This window comes from Carcharodon carcharias, chromosome 15 (assembly GCF_017639515.1).
Source record: "Carcharodon carcharias isolate sCarCar2 chromosome 15, sCarCar2.pri, whole genome shotgun sequence".
Lineage (NCBI taxonomy): Eukaryota > Metazoa > Chordata > Chondrichthyes > Lamniformes > Lamnidae > Carcharodon > Carcharodon carcharias.
Window position 1 is genome coordinate 91,224,113 of NC_054481.1, and position 18,215 is coordinate 91,242,327.

Genomic DNA, 18,215 nt, shown 5'->3' on the forward strand with positions numbered 1-18,215 from the left:
GCTCTGGAACTGAGATTAGATTAGTCCAGCATATGAAAGTGCAAAAAAACACTGTAAATCGGTGCTGACTGATCGTTGAAATTTAAACCAATGAGGTGTAAAGGCAGCATAAACGAGTGCTGATTAAAGCAGCTGAATAGGCTGTTTCATTGTCTGGATTCAGGGTTTTACCCATCTAGAAAGGAAATGGCTATTCACTTATTATGCGGAAGGGATTCAGAGAATGATTGCAGAACTCGAAAATCACTGCTGAATAGAAATATTTAAACGATGCAGTTGAATACTACCAACAAACCATTCAACAAATTATACCCATCATTTTAAGTACTATATCACTGTGCTTTGGCAAGTAATGTAACTGTTTCTCATCATAGTTTTTAGGCAGCTTTTTAGCAAAAAAAGTAACACTTATCCTTAAAACAAATATTGCCTCAGCCACGCAAGAGAGGCATTTTCTAGCTTGGTATGTACAGTCATTTGATCACGACTAAAGCAAAATGCAGCTATTTGATTTAATTCTAATGAATGACAATGCAGAAAGTGGGTTTGAAACTTTTAAACTTGTCACTTTGTAGAAGCATTCATCTATCGAGCTAACTGAAACATTCAAGAACTTTAGTAGACAATTTCAATTGTTTCAGGCACACATGACCCAAAAATACCCTGCCAATCAGCAGAGATGCAATTTTAAGTTCAGTTATCATTTTAAGATAACAAGTATATTGATAACATTCCTGATTCCAGAGACTCAGCTGGATCCTATATTCTAGTTGGTTGAACAGCAGCCTTCATTTTCCCAAACTAATAGAATTCTCTATACATGGAAAAAACATTCAAGTTCATATTTAAAAAGCAAGTCCTCCCTCAAAAGGTTAACTCATCTGAGTCGTGTATTATTAATGTCTTTATCATATGTTACAGATGGAGGTTATATTTGTTTACTGTGGTAATCAACTGTTTAGCACCACTGCAAAATACTCGTCACTCAAACATCCATCATTTCCTCTAGAAACAAACCAATGCCATCAGATTTTTTTTTTAAACAAGAACATGAATACTACTAACTTAACAACAGCACAACAGTATACTCTTACATCAACATTACACATCATCACATCTAATGAGGCCTCTTCCCTATTAAAATGTAACCACATGGGATACTTGGGGGTTTTACTGGATGCAAATTTAGTTTTGACAAAGGACCAAAGTTTTAAGTATTTCCTAACTTTCTTCAAGAACAGTAAAATCCCAATGCAGCTTCTTTCTATCCATACACAAGGTTCAGGACCATGCAGATTTTGTTTTGAAGCCAAAATGATTCTGAGAGGAATCACCCTAAACTGACCAGTCATTCAGCAAGCAGAGGTAGATAAAAAGACTTGAGGCAGGCTCGTCTCTGTCAAAGTGCTCAACAAGTATCTGGATTAAACATGCATGACAAGTGGTAAATATCTGAGAGTTTGGACATTAACAAAAAAAAATACAAGTCTATCTGGGTGACACATCATGCTGAAGGGAACACTATTGTATTGTTAGCAAATCAATAAATATGGGGCATAAAAATTTTCCATTTGTTGAAGGGTCCCTGATGCAGCAAATTACACAGAATTTCAGCCTCAGCAATTGTGCTCTTTCGTCAAATTGGCATAAAAATGAAGGTAAAAAGCTGCTTCTGGCAGTACAGGTATCATGTCTGCCATTTTAATGACATCTACAGGCCTGAGCACCCAATCAAGCTGCAAAGGCCAATAAAACGGCTTTCACATTACTGGTCCATGGACAGCTTAGTTTTATCTCCCAGTGACATCTGTGGCTAACAACCGCACTTAATAATAAATGCATATAAACAAGAGCGAGCAGAAGCCACAAAGACATCAATGGAACATGTAATATTTTGGAATAGTTTTTAATCAAAATTATAAGTCAGCCGTGACTCAGTTGGTAGCAGTCTTGGCCAAGTCAGAAGGATTGTGGGGGTTCAATCCCACTCCAGGACTTGAGCATAAAAAAAATTAAGGCTGACAGTCCAGCAGTATTGGTAGTGCCAACTTTGCTGAGATGTTAAACTGAGACCACAACTGCCCTCTCAGGTAGTCATGAAAGATCAGGCATTATTTTGAAAAAGAGTTATCCCTCAATCAACATCACAAAAAGATTCCCCCTCCTCCTTCATGTACCATGCCTTAAGAGGGCATTGTCAACCATGGGCTTTCATTGGATTGGTCGATCATTATGATTGGTAAAGTACTTCAGTGGTTTGCCTTCTGCAGTATGGCTGACCAGGAAACTCTCCTGTTCTTACCGCCTGCCATCTGGCATAATGGAAGGATTTATAAACTGATAATCAACCTGTTTGGCCATGTTATGAACACACCTTCCACAGCCAACAAGTCCTGAAATGGGACTTGAACCCAGAGCTTCTGCCACTGCACCAGAAGACCTCTAAAAATAGGTTATTTAGTCATTATTAAATTGCTGTTTGTGGGGGCTTAATGTGTGCAAACTGGCAGTGCATTTCCCACACTACAACAGTGACTACACTTAAAAATTATTTCATTGGCTGTAAAATGCTTTGAGGCATCTGGTCATGAAATTCATTACATAAATATAAGTCTTAAATGGGATATAATTTCTCTTTTTTTGTCCCCTCTCTGAATTTTCTTATTGCTACTTCACATTTCCAAATTTTAGCAAGTCTCAAAGTTAAAAATAGGGCAGGAGACAATAGCAAGCTGCAAAAAGATTGAAATGAGCAACTTGTGCTTGGGAGCAGCAACATAGAATGAAAGGAAAACTTTAGGAACTGAAGATTCTATTGCACAATATTTATATTTTCAACTATACAACTATATTTACAGTTGGGCTACTTTAATATTATGCATAAATATAATTCTTGAAAGTCCTGGACGCAAGGCAGAAGATATGGAATTAAATGCAAGGAACCATATCTTCTAAGTGGTACATTAAAAACAAAACAAATCAACCAGTAGCTAATTCCTGTCCGTAACATTCATGTTTTCGTATGCAACAGAGATTTTCAAGTTGTCAGCTGGGAATATAAGCCACAATCAGAAATCTTGCATGTTACACAGTACAACAGCAGCCAGGTTGCACTTTATGCCGTCTACTGTATTCGCTGCTCCCATTGCAGTCTCCTGTACAGTGGGGAAACTAAACACAAACTGGGTGACCACTTTGTGGAATACCTTTGTTCAGTCCGCAAGCATAATCCAGGCCTTCCTGTCGTTTTCCATTTCAACACACCATATTGGTCTCATGCCCACATGTCCGTCCTTGGCCTGCTGCAATATTCCAGTGAAGCCCTATGCAAACTGGAGGTATGTTATGAGACAGCCCTTCGATAAAGCTGAGGTATTTAAAAATCCCAGAGGAAATCTTTAAATAACTGTCATAACCTATATTTTTAAGTGGTATGTTTGAGATGCAACTCTAAATTCAGGAATCAGACCCCCAGTTCTCGAAAGGTTTTACACTAAACTAAATGAAATATTTTATTAAGTTACAACACATTAAACACATATACATGGCTACAAATTACTACTATCATAACTTTTAACAAATTCCCAAACTAATCTCCATTAAGGCAACAGCAACCCATAGATTTTTAAGCAGACACCAGGCAAAGCATTTTTACCTTATGAATTCAAAATAGTGTTCCTTTCACTTTGGTTCCTGTGGAGACAGTTGTAGGCTTACAGATACTTTGATTTTACATTGCCTCTGCCCCACACACACAAAACTGCTATCCTTATACCTAACACTGCTCCTTGAATGTAAATTCTCATTGTATCACCAGCCTCTTCTAACAATAAAACCCCTTTCATAGTACCAATTTTATTAGTAATATAAACATATTGCTTGGTCGCTGCTAGCTAGGTGCCAGATTTCACTCACCTTCTCGAATGCTCTATTCAAAAACACAAAAGCCTCTCTGTTTACATCTCAAAACTAGCACACAAAGCACCCAGACTAGCTGGCTTTAATCCAATTAAGACACACCTACAGACTAAACCTCAATTTTGAAAGAAAATATTGTCCAATAATATATACATTAATAGTTTCATGACAAGGAACAACACCTCATCTTCCAATTAGGCAGTTTACAGCCTTTCAGACTTAATATTGAGTTCAACAACTTCAGACCATTGGCTCACTCCTCCATCTTTAACCCTTTTTAAATCCAATTTTTACAATTTTATTTAATTCCCCCCCCCCCCCCCAAAATTGTTTTTTTGTCCTTTTCCCTCCAACACCCCCACCTCCACAGGACCATCTGTCGTTTGTTTCTATGTGGTGCTTCCACAGAGCACCGACCCTTGTTCTGTTATTAACACATTCTACACCTTGCCTTTATGCCACTATCAGCACCTCCTTTAGTGTTTAACACTACCATTAACACTCCTTTTGTCTCGTGTCCATGACATTTTTGTCAATCTCTCCTGAGCTCCCACCTACCTTTGACTTTCTATTTTGCTCCACCTGTTCCACCCCACCTTAATCTGTATAAAATCCATCACATTTCTACTTCTCTTTAACTTGGAAGAAGAATCACACAGGCTCAAAACATTAACTGTTTCTCTCTCCACAGATGCCGCCAGACCTGCCAAGTTTTTCTAGCATTTTCTGTTTCATTGCACTTGTGTGTCATTGTTTTGCATTGGCATTTTTTTCGTAAAATACAAAGAGGCTGATGTTCAACTCACGAAGAATGCAGTCCCCTGAGATCATAGCCACTAAAGTAGCACTCATTAAAAATCTAGCTTGCTAAAGAGTTATATCAATGTGTTCAAAATGCCAAAATAAATCTTAGACTGGAAACCAATTGGAAGAGAAAACACCCATTTATATTTTAAATAAAGTAAACTTCCCAGTATTCATTTGGCTCAGTTGTATTATTCTTGCCTTGATTCTGACACCTCCAAAAACTTTGCACAATGCAGGCTAACATTCAGTACAGCATCAAGGGATGGTTATCATCTCAAGCCTGGGTGTTGTCCAGAATTTGTGACAAGTGGATATAGGCTGCTTCATTACCTAGAAAATTCTAATTGGATCTGGCAGTCATCATCAACAAATAGCTCCACTTCTGACTTTATGATGGAAAGGTCACCGATGAAGTAGCTGAATGTTGTTGGGTTTCGAGCTCTTGCTCAAGGAGCTCATACAGCGATACCCTAAAATTATGATTGGCTTCCAGTAACGAGGTACGATTCCTGCCTGTAGAAAGGTTTCCCCAATCTCTACCGACTTTAATCAGAGATGCTGTCCTTTGTTTGAAAATTTAACTGCCTGCCTATCATGGTGAACATAAAAGACGCTATGGCATTTTTGCTTAAAGAGCAAGGGGCCCTGGCCAAAATTCAAACCTCAAGTAATTGCTACCAAAACAGTCAAACATCTTAATGTAACTCGTGGGAGCTTGCTGTGCACAAACTGGCTGTCATTTTCAACCACAGAACAATAAGTGCATTTCCAAAGTGATTCTCAAGCTTTTGGGATATCCTGAAGCATAATAATCTCATAAATGCAAATTCTCTCTTTCTCGGAACTAGGTGCTTAATTACTTTGAAGGAATGAAATAGAAAAGGAAAGGGATATGTCCAAACAGATTCTGTAATAGATAGTCATTGAATGCGAGGTAACTTATGCTGGCTAAATCTGCAATTGGTGAAAAGAGCAAGTTTCCAAGTTGAAAAGGTGATACAATCAGGCTACATTAGGGATTGGGCCTTGGACCCTTGCTACTGGATTAATGATTATGATGGCTGCATTGAGCGGCAAAATTATCAACTCAATGGTTGGCTGCAATGACAAAGGTAAATAAGCACAAAGATGCATTTGCAATGGCTTTATTGTTATTGTAGAAGACATTGGTCAAGTTCTTTATTGTGCGCTCTGTTGATTTATCTGACCATTTAGTATATAAAGCAGCAGCAATTTGTTACAGTGCATCCTGGAGACAATACACTGTAGCCACAGTGGGCCAGTGATCAAAGGGATAGATGTTTAGGCAAGTGAGTGAGGTGCTGATCAAGTAGCCTGTTTTGTCCTACATTGCGTAAAACTAAAGTTGTAGTTGCAGCTGCACCAACTCAAGCAATTGTGAAATATTTCATCACAATCCCAATTTGTGCTTTGTAGATGGTGAAAAGGTTTAGGGAGTGAGAAGTGAGCCAATCACCACAGAATAACCAACTTCTGAGCTGCTCCAGTAGCCGTAGCTGTAGATGGTGCAGTTCATTTTCTGGTCAATGCTGAATCCCGGTATAGTGACAGTGGGGACACAGTGAAAGTCATACCTATGAAAGTCAGTGGAAGGTGGTTAGGCTCGCTCTTAATGGGTCATTTTCTGGCACTTGTATGGCGTGAATGTTACTTGCCACTTATTATCCCAAGCCTGGATGTTATCCAGATTTTGTGACAAGTGGATATAGACTGCTTCACCAAGGTCATACAGCAATACCCTAAGATTATGATTGGCCTCCAGTAACCAGGTATGATTCCTGCCAGTAGAAAGTTTTCCCCGATCGCTACTGACTTCAATTTTATTAGGCCAGGCTCCTTGGCATAATCATCAACCAGATGCTGTTTGAAGTCACAAGTAATCACTTTCACCTCAACTCTGAAATTCAGCTCCTTTGCCCATGTCTGGACCAACGGTGTAATGAGGTCTGGAGCAGAGTGGTCCTGGCAAAACTCAGATAGAGCATCAGGAAGTATGTTATTGGTGAGTAAGTGCTGCTAGAAGACATTTTCAACAAACCCTTCCATCGCTTTGCTGATGATTGAGAGGTTGATAGGGCAGTGATTGGATTTGCCCTGCTTTCTGTGGGCAGCGTTAATGCTCAATTTCCCACATTGTCAGGTAGATGCCAGACATGTAGCTGGGGCACAGCTGATTCTGGGGAACAGTCTTCAGCACTACAGCCAGGATATCATCAGAATCTGTAGCCTTTGCTGTGTCAAATGCACTTAAACATTTTGCAATGTCACACGGAGTGCATCGAATTGGATGAAGACTGGCACCTGCAATTGCGGGGATCTCAGGAGGAGGCAGAGAAGGATCATCCATTTGTCACTTCCATCTGAAGTCTGTAGTCTTTCAGCCTTATTTTTGAACTTTGTGCTGGGGTCTGCCATAATTAATGATAGGAATAGGGAATGTAGCCCCTTGAGCTTGCTCCACCATTCAACAAGATCATGACTGGTTTTCTACCTCAACTCCAATTTCCTGCCCTATCTCCATATCCCTTCAATTAACCTCTCAGCAGCTGTGAAAGTGCTCCCTTTATTCATAAATAGATGTGGCAACATTATGATGCGACCAGTTGACTTTGCCATTGCTTAGTTCCATATAGCATACATGATTAAGATTCTACATGGCTATATTTACCTGAATTGTGTCAGGAATAGCCACTGAAATGCTTGACATTCTCTCCCCACCCCGCCAAAGTTAATCTAACATTTAAGTATAACAGGATCATCCCTTAATCCAATCCTGAATTTCTTTCTAAAATTAATTTTTGTTCAAATGAACAAATATAGTTAAAATATCACCAATCCAATCAAGGGTGGCATGGAACTTCTACATTAATAAAATATTTTCTTCAGTACAGGCATCATAATTGGGGTGTAAGTGGAAGGATTCAACGGCTTTGAAGCAGCATGTGGGGATTATTAAATATAATAAAAACTTCAGCCTCAATTAGTTAAAGTGGGGAGAACAAGTAGCACAATGTGTATAATTTAGAAGAATATTCAGCATGTGCTTTAGCTAAAAAATTTATATGCATTTCCTAAGACGATCTGGTGGAGGGTTGCATATTCGCAAATCCTTGAAGTTGGCAGTGCAAGTTGTAAAGCAATGAAAAAGCGTATGGGACACTTGGCTTTGTAATACAAAAACAAGGAAGTCATGGTAAAACAAAAACAGAATTACCTGGAAAAACTCAGCAGGTCTGGCAGCATTGGCGGAGAAGAAAAGAGTTGACGTTTCGAGTCCTCATGACCCTTCGAAGGAACTAGGTGAATCCCAGGGAGGGTTGAAATATAAGCTGGTGGTGGTGTTGGGGGGGGGCGGGGAGAGAAGTGGAGGGGGGGTGGTGTGGTTGTAGGCAAAAGCAGTGATAGAAGCAGATCATCAAAAGATGTCACAGACAACAGAACAAAAGACCACATAGGTGTCGAAGTTGGTGACATAATCTAAACGAATGTGCTAATTAAGAATGGATGGTAGGGCACTCAAGGTATAGCTCTAGTGGGGGTGGGGGGAGCATAAAAGATTTAAAATTATTTTAAAATAATGGAAATAGGAGGGAAAAAGAAAAATCTATATAATTTATTGGAAAAAAACAAAAGGAAGGGGGAAGAAACAGAAGGGGGGTGGGGATGGAGGAGGGAGGTCAAGACCTAAAGTTGTTGAATTCGATATTCAGTCTGGAAGGCTATAAAGTGCCTAGTCGGAAGATGAGGTGTTGTTCCACCAGTTTGCGTTGGGCTTCACTGGAACAATGCAGCAAGCCAAGGACAGACATGTGGGCAAGAGAGCAGGGTGGAGTGTTAAAATGGCAAGCGACAGGGAGGTTTGGGTCATTCTTGCAGACAGACCGCAGGTGTTCTGCAAAACAGTCGCCCAGTTTAAATTTGGTCTCTCCAATGTAGAGGAGACCGCATTGGGAGCAACGAATGCAGTAGACTAAGTTGGGGGAAATGCAAGTGAAATGCTGCTTCACTTGAAAGGAGTGTTTGGGCCCTTGGACGGTGAGGAGAGAGGAAGTGAAGGGGCAGGTGTTACATCTTTTGCGTGGGCATGGGGTGGTGCCATAGGTGGGGTTTGAGGAGTAGGGGGTGATGGAGGAGTGGACCAGGGTGTCCCGGAGGGAACGATCCCTACGGAATGCCGACAGTGGGGGTGAAGGAAAGATGTGTTTGGTAGTGGCATCATGCTGGAGTTGGCGGAAATGGCGGAGGATGATCCTTTGAATATGCGGGGGCTGGTGGGGTGATAAGTGAGGACAAGGGGGACCCTATCATGTTTCTGGGAGGGAGGAGAAGGCGTGAGGGTGGATGCGCGGGAGATGGGCCGGACACGGTTGAGGGCCCCGTCAACGACCGTGGGTGGAAAACCTCGGTTAAGGAAGAAGGAGGACATGTCAGAGGAACTGTTTCTGAAGGTAGCATCATCAGAACAGATGCGATGGAGGCGAAGGAACTGAGAGAATGGGATGGAGTCCTTACAGGAAGCGGGGTGTGAGGAGCTGTAATCAAGGTAGCTGTGGGAGTCGGTAGGCTTGTAATGGATATTGGTGGACAGTCTATCACCAGAGATTGAGACAGAGAGGTCAAGGAAGGGAAGGGGCGTGTCAGAGATGGACCACGTGAAAATGATGGAGGGGTGGAGATTGGAAGCAAAATTAATAAATTTTTCCAAGTCCTGACGAGAGCATGAAGCAGCACCGAAGTAATCATCGATGTACCGGAGAAAGGGTTGTGGAAGGGGGCCGGAGTAGGACTGGAACAAGGAATGTTCCACATACCGCATAAAGAGACAGGCATAGCTGGGGCCCAATTACATAGATTTTTCTTTTTCCCTCCTATTTCCATTATTTTAAAATATTTTTCAATCTTTTATGCTCCCCCCACCCCCACTAGAGCTATACCTTGAGTGCCCTACCATCCATTCTTAATTAGCACATTCGTTTAGATAATGTCACCAACTTCGACACCAATGTGTTCTTTTGTTCTGCCGCCTGTGACATCTTTTGATGATCTGCTTCTATCACTGCTTTTGCCTACAACCACACTACTCCCTTCCACTTCTCTCCCCCCACCCACCCACCCAACCCCCGCCCCCCCCCCGCAACACCTTAAACCAGCTTATATTTCAACCCTCCCTAGGATTCACCTAGTTCTGTCGAAGGGTCATGAGGACTCGAAACGTAAACTCTTTTCTTCTCCGCCGATGCTGCCAGACCTGCTGAGTTTTTCCAGGTAATTCTGTTTTTGTTTTGGATTTCCAGCATCCGCAGTTTTTTGTTTTTATCTTTGAAGTTATGGTAAACCTGACAAATCACTGATTAGACCTCAGCTGCAGTACTGTCTACAGTTCTCAACACCAAACTTTAGGATGGACGTCAATGCACTAAAGAAGTTACAAAGGAGTTGACTAGAATGACACCAACAATGAGGAACTTCAGTTATGTGGAGAGACTGGAGAAGTTGGGATTGTTCCCCTTAGAACAAAAGGTTTAAGGAGGGACCAAATAGAGCTATTCAAAATTGAGATGTTTTGCCCAGGCAAGTGGGTCAATAACCAGTGATCATGGGTTTGAGATAATTAGTGAGGAAAGTCAAGGGCATGGAGGAAAAATTTCTTCAAGCAGTGGTTAAGATCTGGAACGTACAAATTGAAAATGTGGTGGCATCAGCTTCCTAAGTGACTTTCAACGGCTAAATGGACATGTACTTGAAGACTAATTTGCAGGGTTATGGGAAAAAAATTGAATAAGTGAGGCTAACTGGATAGCTCTTTCAAAGAGCCAGTACACAGGCACAACTGGCCAAATGTCCTCCCTCCTGTACAAAAAGATTCTTTCATGAAGATGAGCCAAATATTTGGAAATCTGTTGTTTTCTTGCTGACTAACCTTTCTTGAATATTAAAATCACAAAACAGGAAGCCCACCATCCAGGAACTGGATAATAATTGCTTATAATTTCTTGCAGTGGATTTTTTCTCATGTCTTCCCATTCTTAACATTTTTTTTAAAAGCAGCGATTCGAACATGGTTGCAAGAAAAGGCCGTTGCAACCAATAGTGTAAATAAAAATTAATTTAGGATGTAACTAAATCCATCCCTTGCCATAAATGCATTGAGTGCTATGACAAAAAAAGGCATGTAAATGGCCCTGACAATATTTTACTGTTGCTTAAAATGTTTTTCTACAAGCCTGCAGAGTGAGAGACACTGATTAAATCATCGTAGAGCCACCACAGCTGAGTCCGTCGCTGTTCTTAAACAGCATTCCTATTTGTATGAAAACACAAAGTACTGGAAAATCTCAGCAGGTCTGCAGCATCTGTGGAGAGAGAAACAGAGGTAACATTTAAATCCAATATGACTCTTTGGAACTCTGAAGCAGAGGCATATTGGACTTGAAACATTAACTTTGTTTCTCTCTCCACAGTACGGCACGGACCCGCTGAATTTTTCCAATAGTTTGCTTTTATTTCAGATCTCCAGCATCCGCGCTATTTTGCTTTTATTCCCATTTGTATGCTTCAGCAGGGCTGTAGATCAGCAGAGGCCAGCCCAGTAGTTTTCTAACTCCATTACCTGGGAGAATTAAATGAGTTGAAGTAAACTGGAGTTACCAACTTCCTCACCCCTGCATCACTACACATTGCTGGCTTGAGAGAATGGCCAAGAGCTCAGAATTTAGGGTTTGGGGCATTCCTGTTTTCTATGGCTCAGTACCATATCATGCAGTATATCAATGCACTAAATCACTGGTTATTGCAGACCACCCATTGCCCTTAAGACATCTTACCCAAATCTCAATTTCTAATTTCACGATGCTTGTTTCTTAACATCCACTAGTCAGTTCTCTCTCATGGCTTGTCCCAAGTTTCCAACTGTCACCAACTCTTATCTCCTGATAACCATTATAAAGATGTGAAGTTCAACAAAAAAGTTACACACTTGCCTGTCAGAGGGAAAACAAAATAAGTTTAGATCTAAACAGCCATAACAATTTCAAACCAATTATGAATCAATTATTGAGATGAATAATTTAAGCTCGTCATCAAAAGTCCTCATTGTCTTTGGCAATGTAAAATTGTGACAACCTAATAGATAAAATATTAATCAATGTAAATGTGAACTCCAAATCACTTTCCACCTAAACCTGTTGCATTCACTCTTCTTAAATGAATAATTTAGCAATACGTGCCTGCTACGCTTGCATGTTGGTAACATTCCACTGCAATTGAAAGCTGGCGTGAAGTTATTTAAAAAAAATACAAAAATTGTTCTGACACTTAATATGAACTCATGAACAATCACAACCACTCCCAGTAACACTCCCATGCTGCTAATCAAAGGGAAAACCAAACCCTAGAGCAAAAGCAGACCAAACTGCTATCTGTCATTCTACTTCTTCACACAAACACAGTAACAGCTCACTTCTGCCATCTCCTATGTAATGAGGTCCAAGGATATGATCCTGAACAACTTCTCAAACAGTGATTCAATCTGAAGTACAGTTTATAATTCTGTCTAATCATTCTTCACCAGCAGCCAGCAGCCTCAATCAAAGTTAATACCCTTGGGTGCAGACCATTGGCACACACAGCACTGGAGCTCTAAGTGATCTTAATGGTAGGACACAATTGTGCATTCTATTTCAGGTCCCACTAAATAGTGAAGAAGCGATTAGACACTATTGATGTCTCATTCACAGCAAAAGGTCAGGGAAATCACAATACTCTCATGGTTACTGTCGCCTTAAGGTACAGTATCTCTGCATATTATGCATTTAAAAAACTATTTATTGGCATCTAGACAGAAAATGAATTACAAAAACAGAAATACCTGGAAAAATTCAGCAGGTCTGGCAGCATCGGCGGAGAAGAGCAAAGTTGACATTTCGAGTCCTCATGACCCTTCAACAGAACTTCTTTTGGATTTCCAGCATCCGCGGTTTTTTGCTTTTATAGAAAATGAATTACTGTGGAACTAGAACCTAAGCTTTACAAATATCAAGCATACTAAAATGATTCATCTGCCCCCACCACCCCACACCCACCACTCTACAAAATCTTTTCCCCATCCCTCTGAAGGCATTGAGTCATGCTGGTTTCATTAAACCAAGTCATAGTCTTAACAGACTATTTATCTGTACATGCTGCACTGATCTGACAGCCAAATATGCACGATTAAAGCAGGATTTACTGAAAATAATGAAGATTTGGCAACCAGGGTTGATTTTAGCCCTCTTTCACCCAGGAATGCTCAGATCAATTGTAGCACCCAAAATTGCTACCATGGCTGAGATAGATTAACTTAGACACTGAACTAAACATGGGAGCTCGAGGCAATTTTTGTTTTGAAAAATAACTGCTAACTTTGGTATGATGAGAAAGTAATTCTACAGCTGTAATTAGCTACATAAATTCATAGCAAACTACAAACATTAGTAACTGCTATTTTATGCTACTGTTTTCACAGTATACCCAGTAAAAATAGAAATTGTAAAAATGCAAATAAATTGGATGGTAATGCCACACTACAGCATATGGTATGGAAAGCCTAGTTTCAACTGCTCCAACATTTATTTTTCCTGCAGAGTTCAACATGGTCTTCTTGCGGTTTTGATCTGAAATACATTCTTAACTACCTTAGACATGGCATTACAGAAATGAAAAACTACTCCTTAATAATAGTCTTTTCAAGGCAAATAGTTTCCTTCAAGGCTTGGCTGCCTAGGCTATACACACAAGGACTCTGTGCACTTTATCTAAATTAAAGCAGCTATTGATAATCTAATATTTTACTGGTGTAATGTCTGAGTGCTATTGTATTTAACCCATTAACACCCAAGTTGCCTTTCGGTTTTTGGATTAAAAACTTCTATTCATGCATATGTGCTATTTGAACTGGAGAGAAATTTCAGAAAAGAGCAGGGCAATAAATTCCACACTAACAGTCACAAGCCTTGAATATATAACATATAAATATATATGCACACACGTGTGCGCGTGCACACAGACACACACGGATGCTTGCTGTTAATCACACAAGTAAAAAAAATAGCACTGCTTTTGGCAGTTTATTTCTGGGTATTTACTCAACAACAGGATTGCACTCATTGTTCCTCACATCCATCTTAAATACAACTCTCCTTGGCTCATTCTTCCTCCTGCCTCTAGTTTCCTTTTTTTCCTGTTTTTCCCAAAATTCTCTCAGCATTTCCTCTTATAACCCCTTTTCCCCTGTATTTCGCCACTTCTTTCATTACTGATCTCCCCCTTTTTCATTCCTTTGCTGTTTCTCTAGTCCTCTCTCCAAGTCTCAATGCCTTATTCTCTCTCCCCTTTGTTTCATGCCATGTGTTGCTCAGTCATCAACTGTTGCTCTTTGTTTCATAATCCCGAGCAGAACTCGGTCTAGGTAACACCACCTTCCTTCTTCCTTGCTACAAAAATGAATAGCGCTGAAAATTTGCATTCATGGCATTAGCAGCAGTACTGCTCGCCTTAATCCTTTGCCATGCTTCAGGCTAATTGATTAATGGCCGAGTGCCAGCCAAACACTGGATATGGTGGCATATATAGGTTAAAAGTAAAAGAATTCAAAATAATTGCATTTGCATATGAACAAAGATTCTAATTAACATAGGAATGGACAAGGACAAATAGTCCTATTTTCCCCAGGAAATTACTAATATAACTAAAGACAGATCAAATTCAGGTTTTAGTTTTATTTAAATTTTAGTCCTATTCCGAATTTAAAATTTTCTCCACCACCCTCTGCACACTCCCACCCTGCCCAGGGAACCTTTGATTGAAAGCACTCGCCAGCCTTTGAACAAATTATGAAAATTCTCAACCAGAGTGATGACTGCTTAGTTTATATCAACTATTTTTCTTTATTTTAAAAAAAATAGAAAGGAGTCTTGGCCAGTTTAGGATTTTAGCATATTGATTAGGTTCTTAGCTCTTGTAAAGAGGGAGTGGGAGGAAGAACACTATCAACAACAGATTTTAAAAAACCTTTGGTGTTTTGGATTACAACCAAGGAGGAAGAATTGCAAACCGAACACTGAATCATTAAATTGACTAACTGTACAGTGAATATTTGAAATGTCTTATTTATCTCCTTAGCCAGAAAAAATGGTTGTTGTCAGCCAATGTTAGGGTTAATCGTGCTCCAATCTACAAAAACTTCTTGCAACCTTCTCAAAAATCAGAAATATTCATTTTGAAACAAAACAATGAATTGACGTTAAAAAACTGATTCTTCATTAACATTAGGTGGGGTGAAGGAGCAGTTGGTTAAGGATACAAATTATATTTCCAAAAAAACTTATTTCAAAGAACATTTTTATTTTTCAAAGGTCATACTAGTTTAAGGTTCTTACCTTTCATCAACATTTTGTGGTGCAAATGAGAATGCCACTGGCTATTACTGCAGACCCAACAGTAATGTATATTAGATAAAAACAAAAAAACTGCGGATGCTGGAAATCCAAAACAAAAACAGAATTACCTGGAAAAACTCTTTTCTTCTCCGCCGATGCTGCCAGACCTGCTGAGTTTTTCCAGGTAATTCTGTTTTAGTAATGTATATTAGCTGGGTCAAAAATGAAGGAATGATGGCTGCTTAGTTTTACCTGATCAGACCCTTCTATTATCCGGGAGGAGAGCGGCCAAAAGCAAAAAGCTCAGAATTATTTTTGCGACAGGCATCATGTAATTATAGCGTTTTTATGGTCTGTAGTGAAATGCGATAAATGCTTCTTCGCCGCAACAAATAGGTAAAATTATTAGAGTTCAAGTGGCAGAAACATTACTTAACCTTTTTTTTCCCCTTCTATCATCAAGACTTTAGAACAATGCATTTGAATCAAATGATCTCAGCATTTCAGCATTCAATGCAGCTAATGCATGTAATACAGAATGAAAGTCCATACTAACAGCAGAACATGACCTTGTCAGATTGCATACATGCAAAGCAAAGGACTACAGCAGTGCTTTGGAAGCTATTCCCCAATGTGATCCCATTTTAACTCACCACCACCTTCTCAAGGACAATTAGGGATGGACAACAAATGACAGCTGCACGAACATCCCAAGAATAAATAAATTTAAAACAACTTCTGAACATTAAAAGCAAAAAAACTGCGGATGCTGGAAATCGAAAACAAAAACAAAAATACCTGGAAAAACTCAGCAGGTCTGGCAGCATTTATGGAAAGGAGCACTGTTAACATTTCGAGTCCACATGACTCTTCAACAGAACTAAGGAAAAATAGAAAAGGGGTGAAATATAAGCTGGTTTGCCGGCTGTTTGGGGGGGGGGGTGGGAACAAGAAGAGCTGGATAGAGAGCCAGTGATAGGTGGAGATAACCAAAAGATGTCTCAGACAAAAGGACGAAGAGGTGTTGAAGGTGGTGATATTATCTAAAGGAATGTGCAAATTAAGGGTAGAAAGCAGGACAAACAAGGTACAGATAGCTCTAGTGGGGGTAGGGTGGGGCGATGGAATTGATAAAGGCTAAAAGGTAGAGATAAAACAATGGATGGAAATAAGTTTAAAAATAATGGAAATAGGTGGGAAAAGAAAAATCTATATAAATTATTGGAAAAAACAAAAAGGAGGGGGAAAAAAATCAGAAAGGGGGTGGGGATGGAGGAGAGAGTTCATGATCTGAAATTGTTGAACTCAATATTCAGTCTGGAAGGCTGTAAAGTGCCTAGTCAGAAGATGAGGTGCTGTTCCTCCAGTTTGCGTTGAGCTTCACTGGAACAATGCAGCAACCCTCACACCTTCTTCTCCCTCCCAGAAACATGATAGGATCCCCCTTGTCCTCACTTATCACCCCCACCAGCCTCCGCATTCAAAGGATCATCCTCCGCCATTTCTGCCAACTCCAGCATGATGCCACCACTAAACACATCTTCCCTTCACCCCCCCCGGCGGCATTCCGTAGGGATCGTTCCTTCCGTGACACCCTGGTCCACTCCTCCATCACCCCCTACACCTCAAGCCCCTCCCAGGGCACCTTCCCATGCAACCGCACAAGATGCAACAACTGCCCTTTTACTTCCCCTCTCCTCAGCGTCCAAGGGCACAAACACTCCTTTCAAGTGAAGCAGCATTTCACTTGCACTTCCCTTAACTTAGTCAAGTGCATTCGTTGCTCCCAATGCGGTTTCCTCGATATTGGAGAGACTAAACGCAGACTGGGTGACCGCTTTGCAGAACACCTTCGTTCTGTCCACAAGCATGACCCAGACCTTCCTGTCACTTGCCATTTCAACACTCCACCCTGCTCTCATGCCCACATGTCGATCCTTGGCTTGCTGCATTGTTCCAGTGTAGCTCAATGCAAACTGGAGGAAGAGCACCTCATCTTCCAACTCAGCACTTTACAGCCTTTTGGACTGAATATTGAGTTCAACAATTTTAGATCATGAACTCTCTCCTCCATCCCCACCCCCTTTCTGATTTTTCCCCCTCCTTTTTGTTTTTTCCAATAATTTATATAGATTTTTCTTTTCCCACCTATTTCCATTATTTTTAAATGTATTTCCATCCATTGTTTTATCTCTACCTTTCAGCCTTTTTTGATTCCTTCACCCCACCCCCACTAGGGCTATCTGTACCTTGTTTGACCTGCTTTCTACCCTTAATTAGCACATTCCTTTGGATAATATCACCACCTTCAACACCTCTTTGTCCTTTTGTCTGAGACATCTTTTGGTTATCTCCACCTATCACTGGCCCTCTATCCAGCTCTTCTTGTCCCAATCCCACCTTAAACCAGCTTATATTTCACCCCTTTTCTATTTTTCCTTAGTTCTGTTGAAGAGTCATGCGGACTCGAAACATTAACTGTGCTCCTTTCCACAAATGCTGCCAGACCTGCTGAGTTTTTCCAGGTATTTTTCTTTTCGTTTTCTGAAAATTAACTTGGATTCATACACTAGCAAAATCAAAATATGAATAGAGTAGCACAGTATACAAAGTTTGTGTGTCGTATTTAATACATCATATAAATATGAAAATCTGTGTTTTTGAAGTGCTTTGTAAAAATATTATTTCATATGGTCATGAAGGATTCAGCCAAACTATCCATAGTTCCTGTTGACAGAAAACTCAGTGAAGCCCCTCTTGGGCTCTGCTGCTCCCTCCTCCTCCACCCTCCCCCCGCTGACTGCCAAACTCCATGTCTCCACCAAGCAGCCAGCAACAAGGAACAGAGAGCACACTCTCCCAGTGAAATGAATGACAGCAGCCAGGTCTGGACTGGTGCGAGTATGAGTGGAGGCTCTCCCAGGTTCTGCTCCCAGCCTTGTTCCTGGTGGAGATTTTCCAGGCTGACGCTTTCTCTTCCCAACTTTGGCTGGGTTGGAAGCAGCCGCAGCTGAGGGAAGGCTAAGGTTGGAAAAATTTAAAAAGGTGGAATTC

At 40.5% G+C, this 18,215-nt stretch overlaps 1 protein-coding gene across 5 annotated transcripts in view; it reads right to left on the minus strand.

Moving 5' to 3' along the window:
* Window positions 1-18,215, minus strand: part of cep104 (centrosomal protein 104) — a 258,319-nt gene that overhangs the window by 132,615 nt on the left and 107,489 nt on the right. The gene's annotated exons all lie outside the window — the stretch shown is intronic.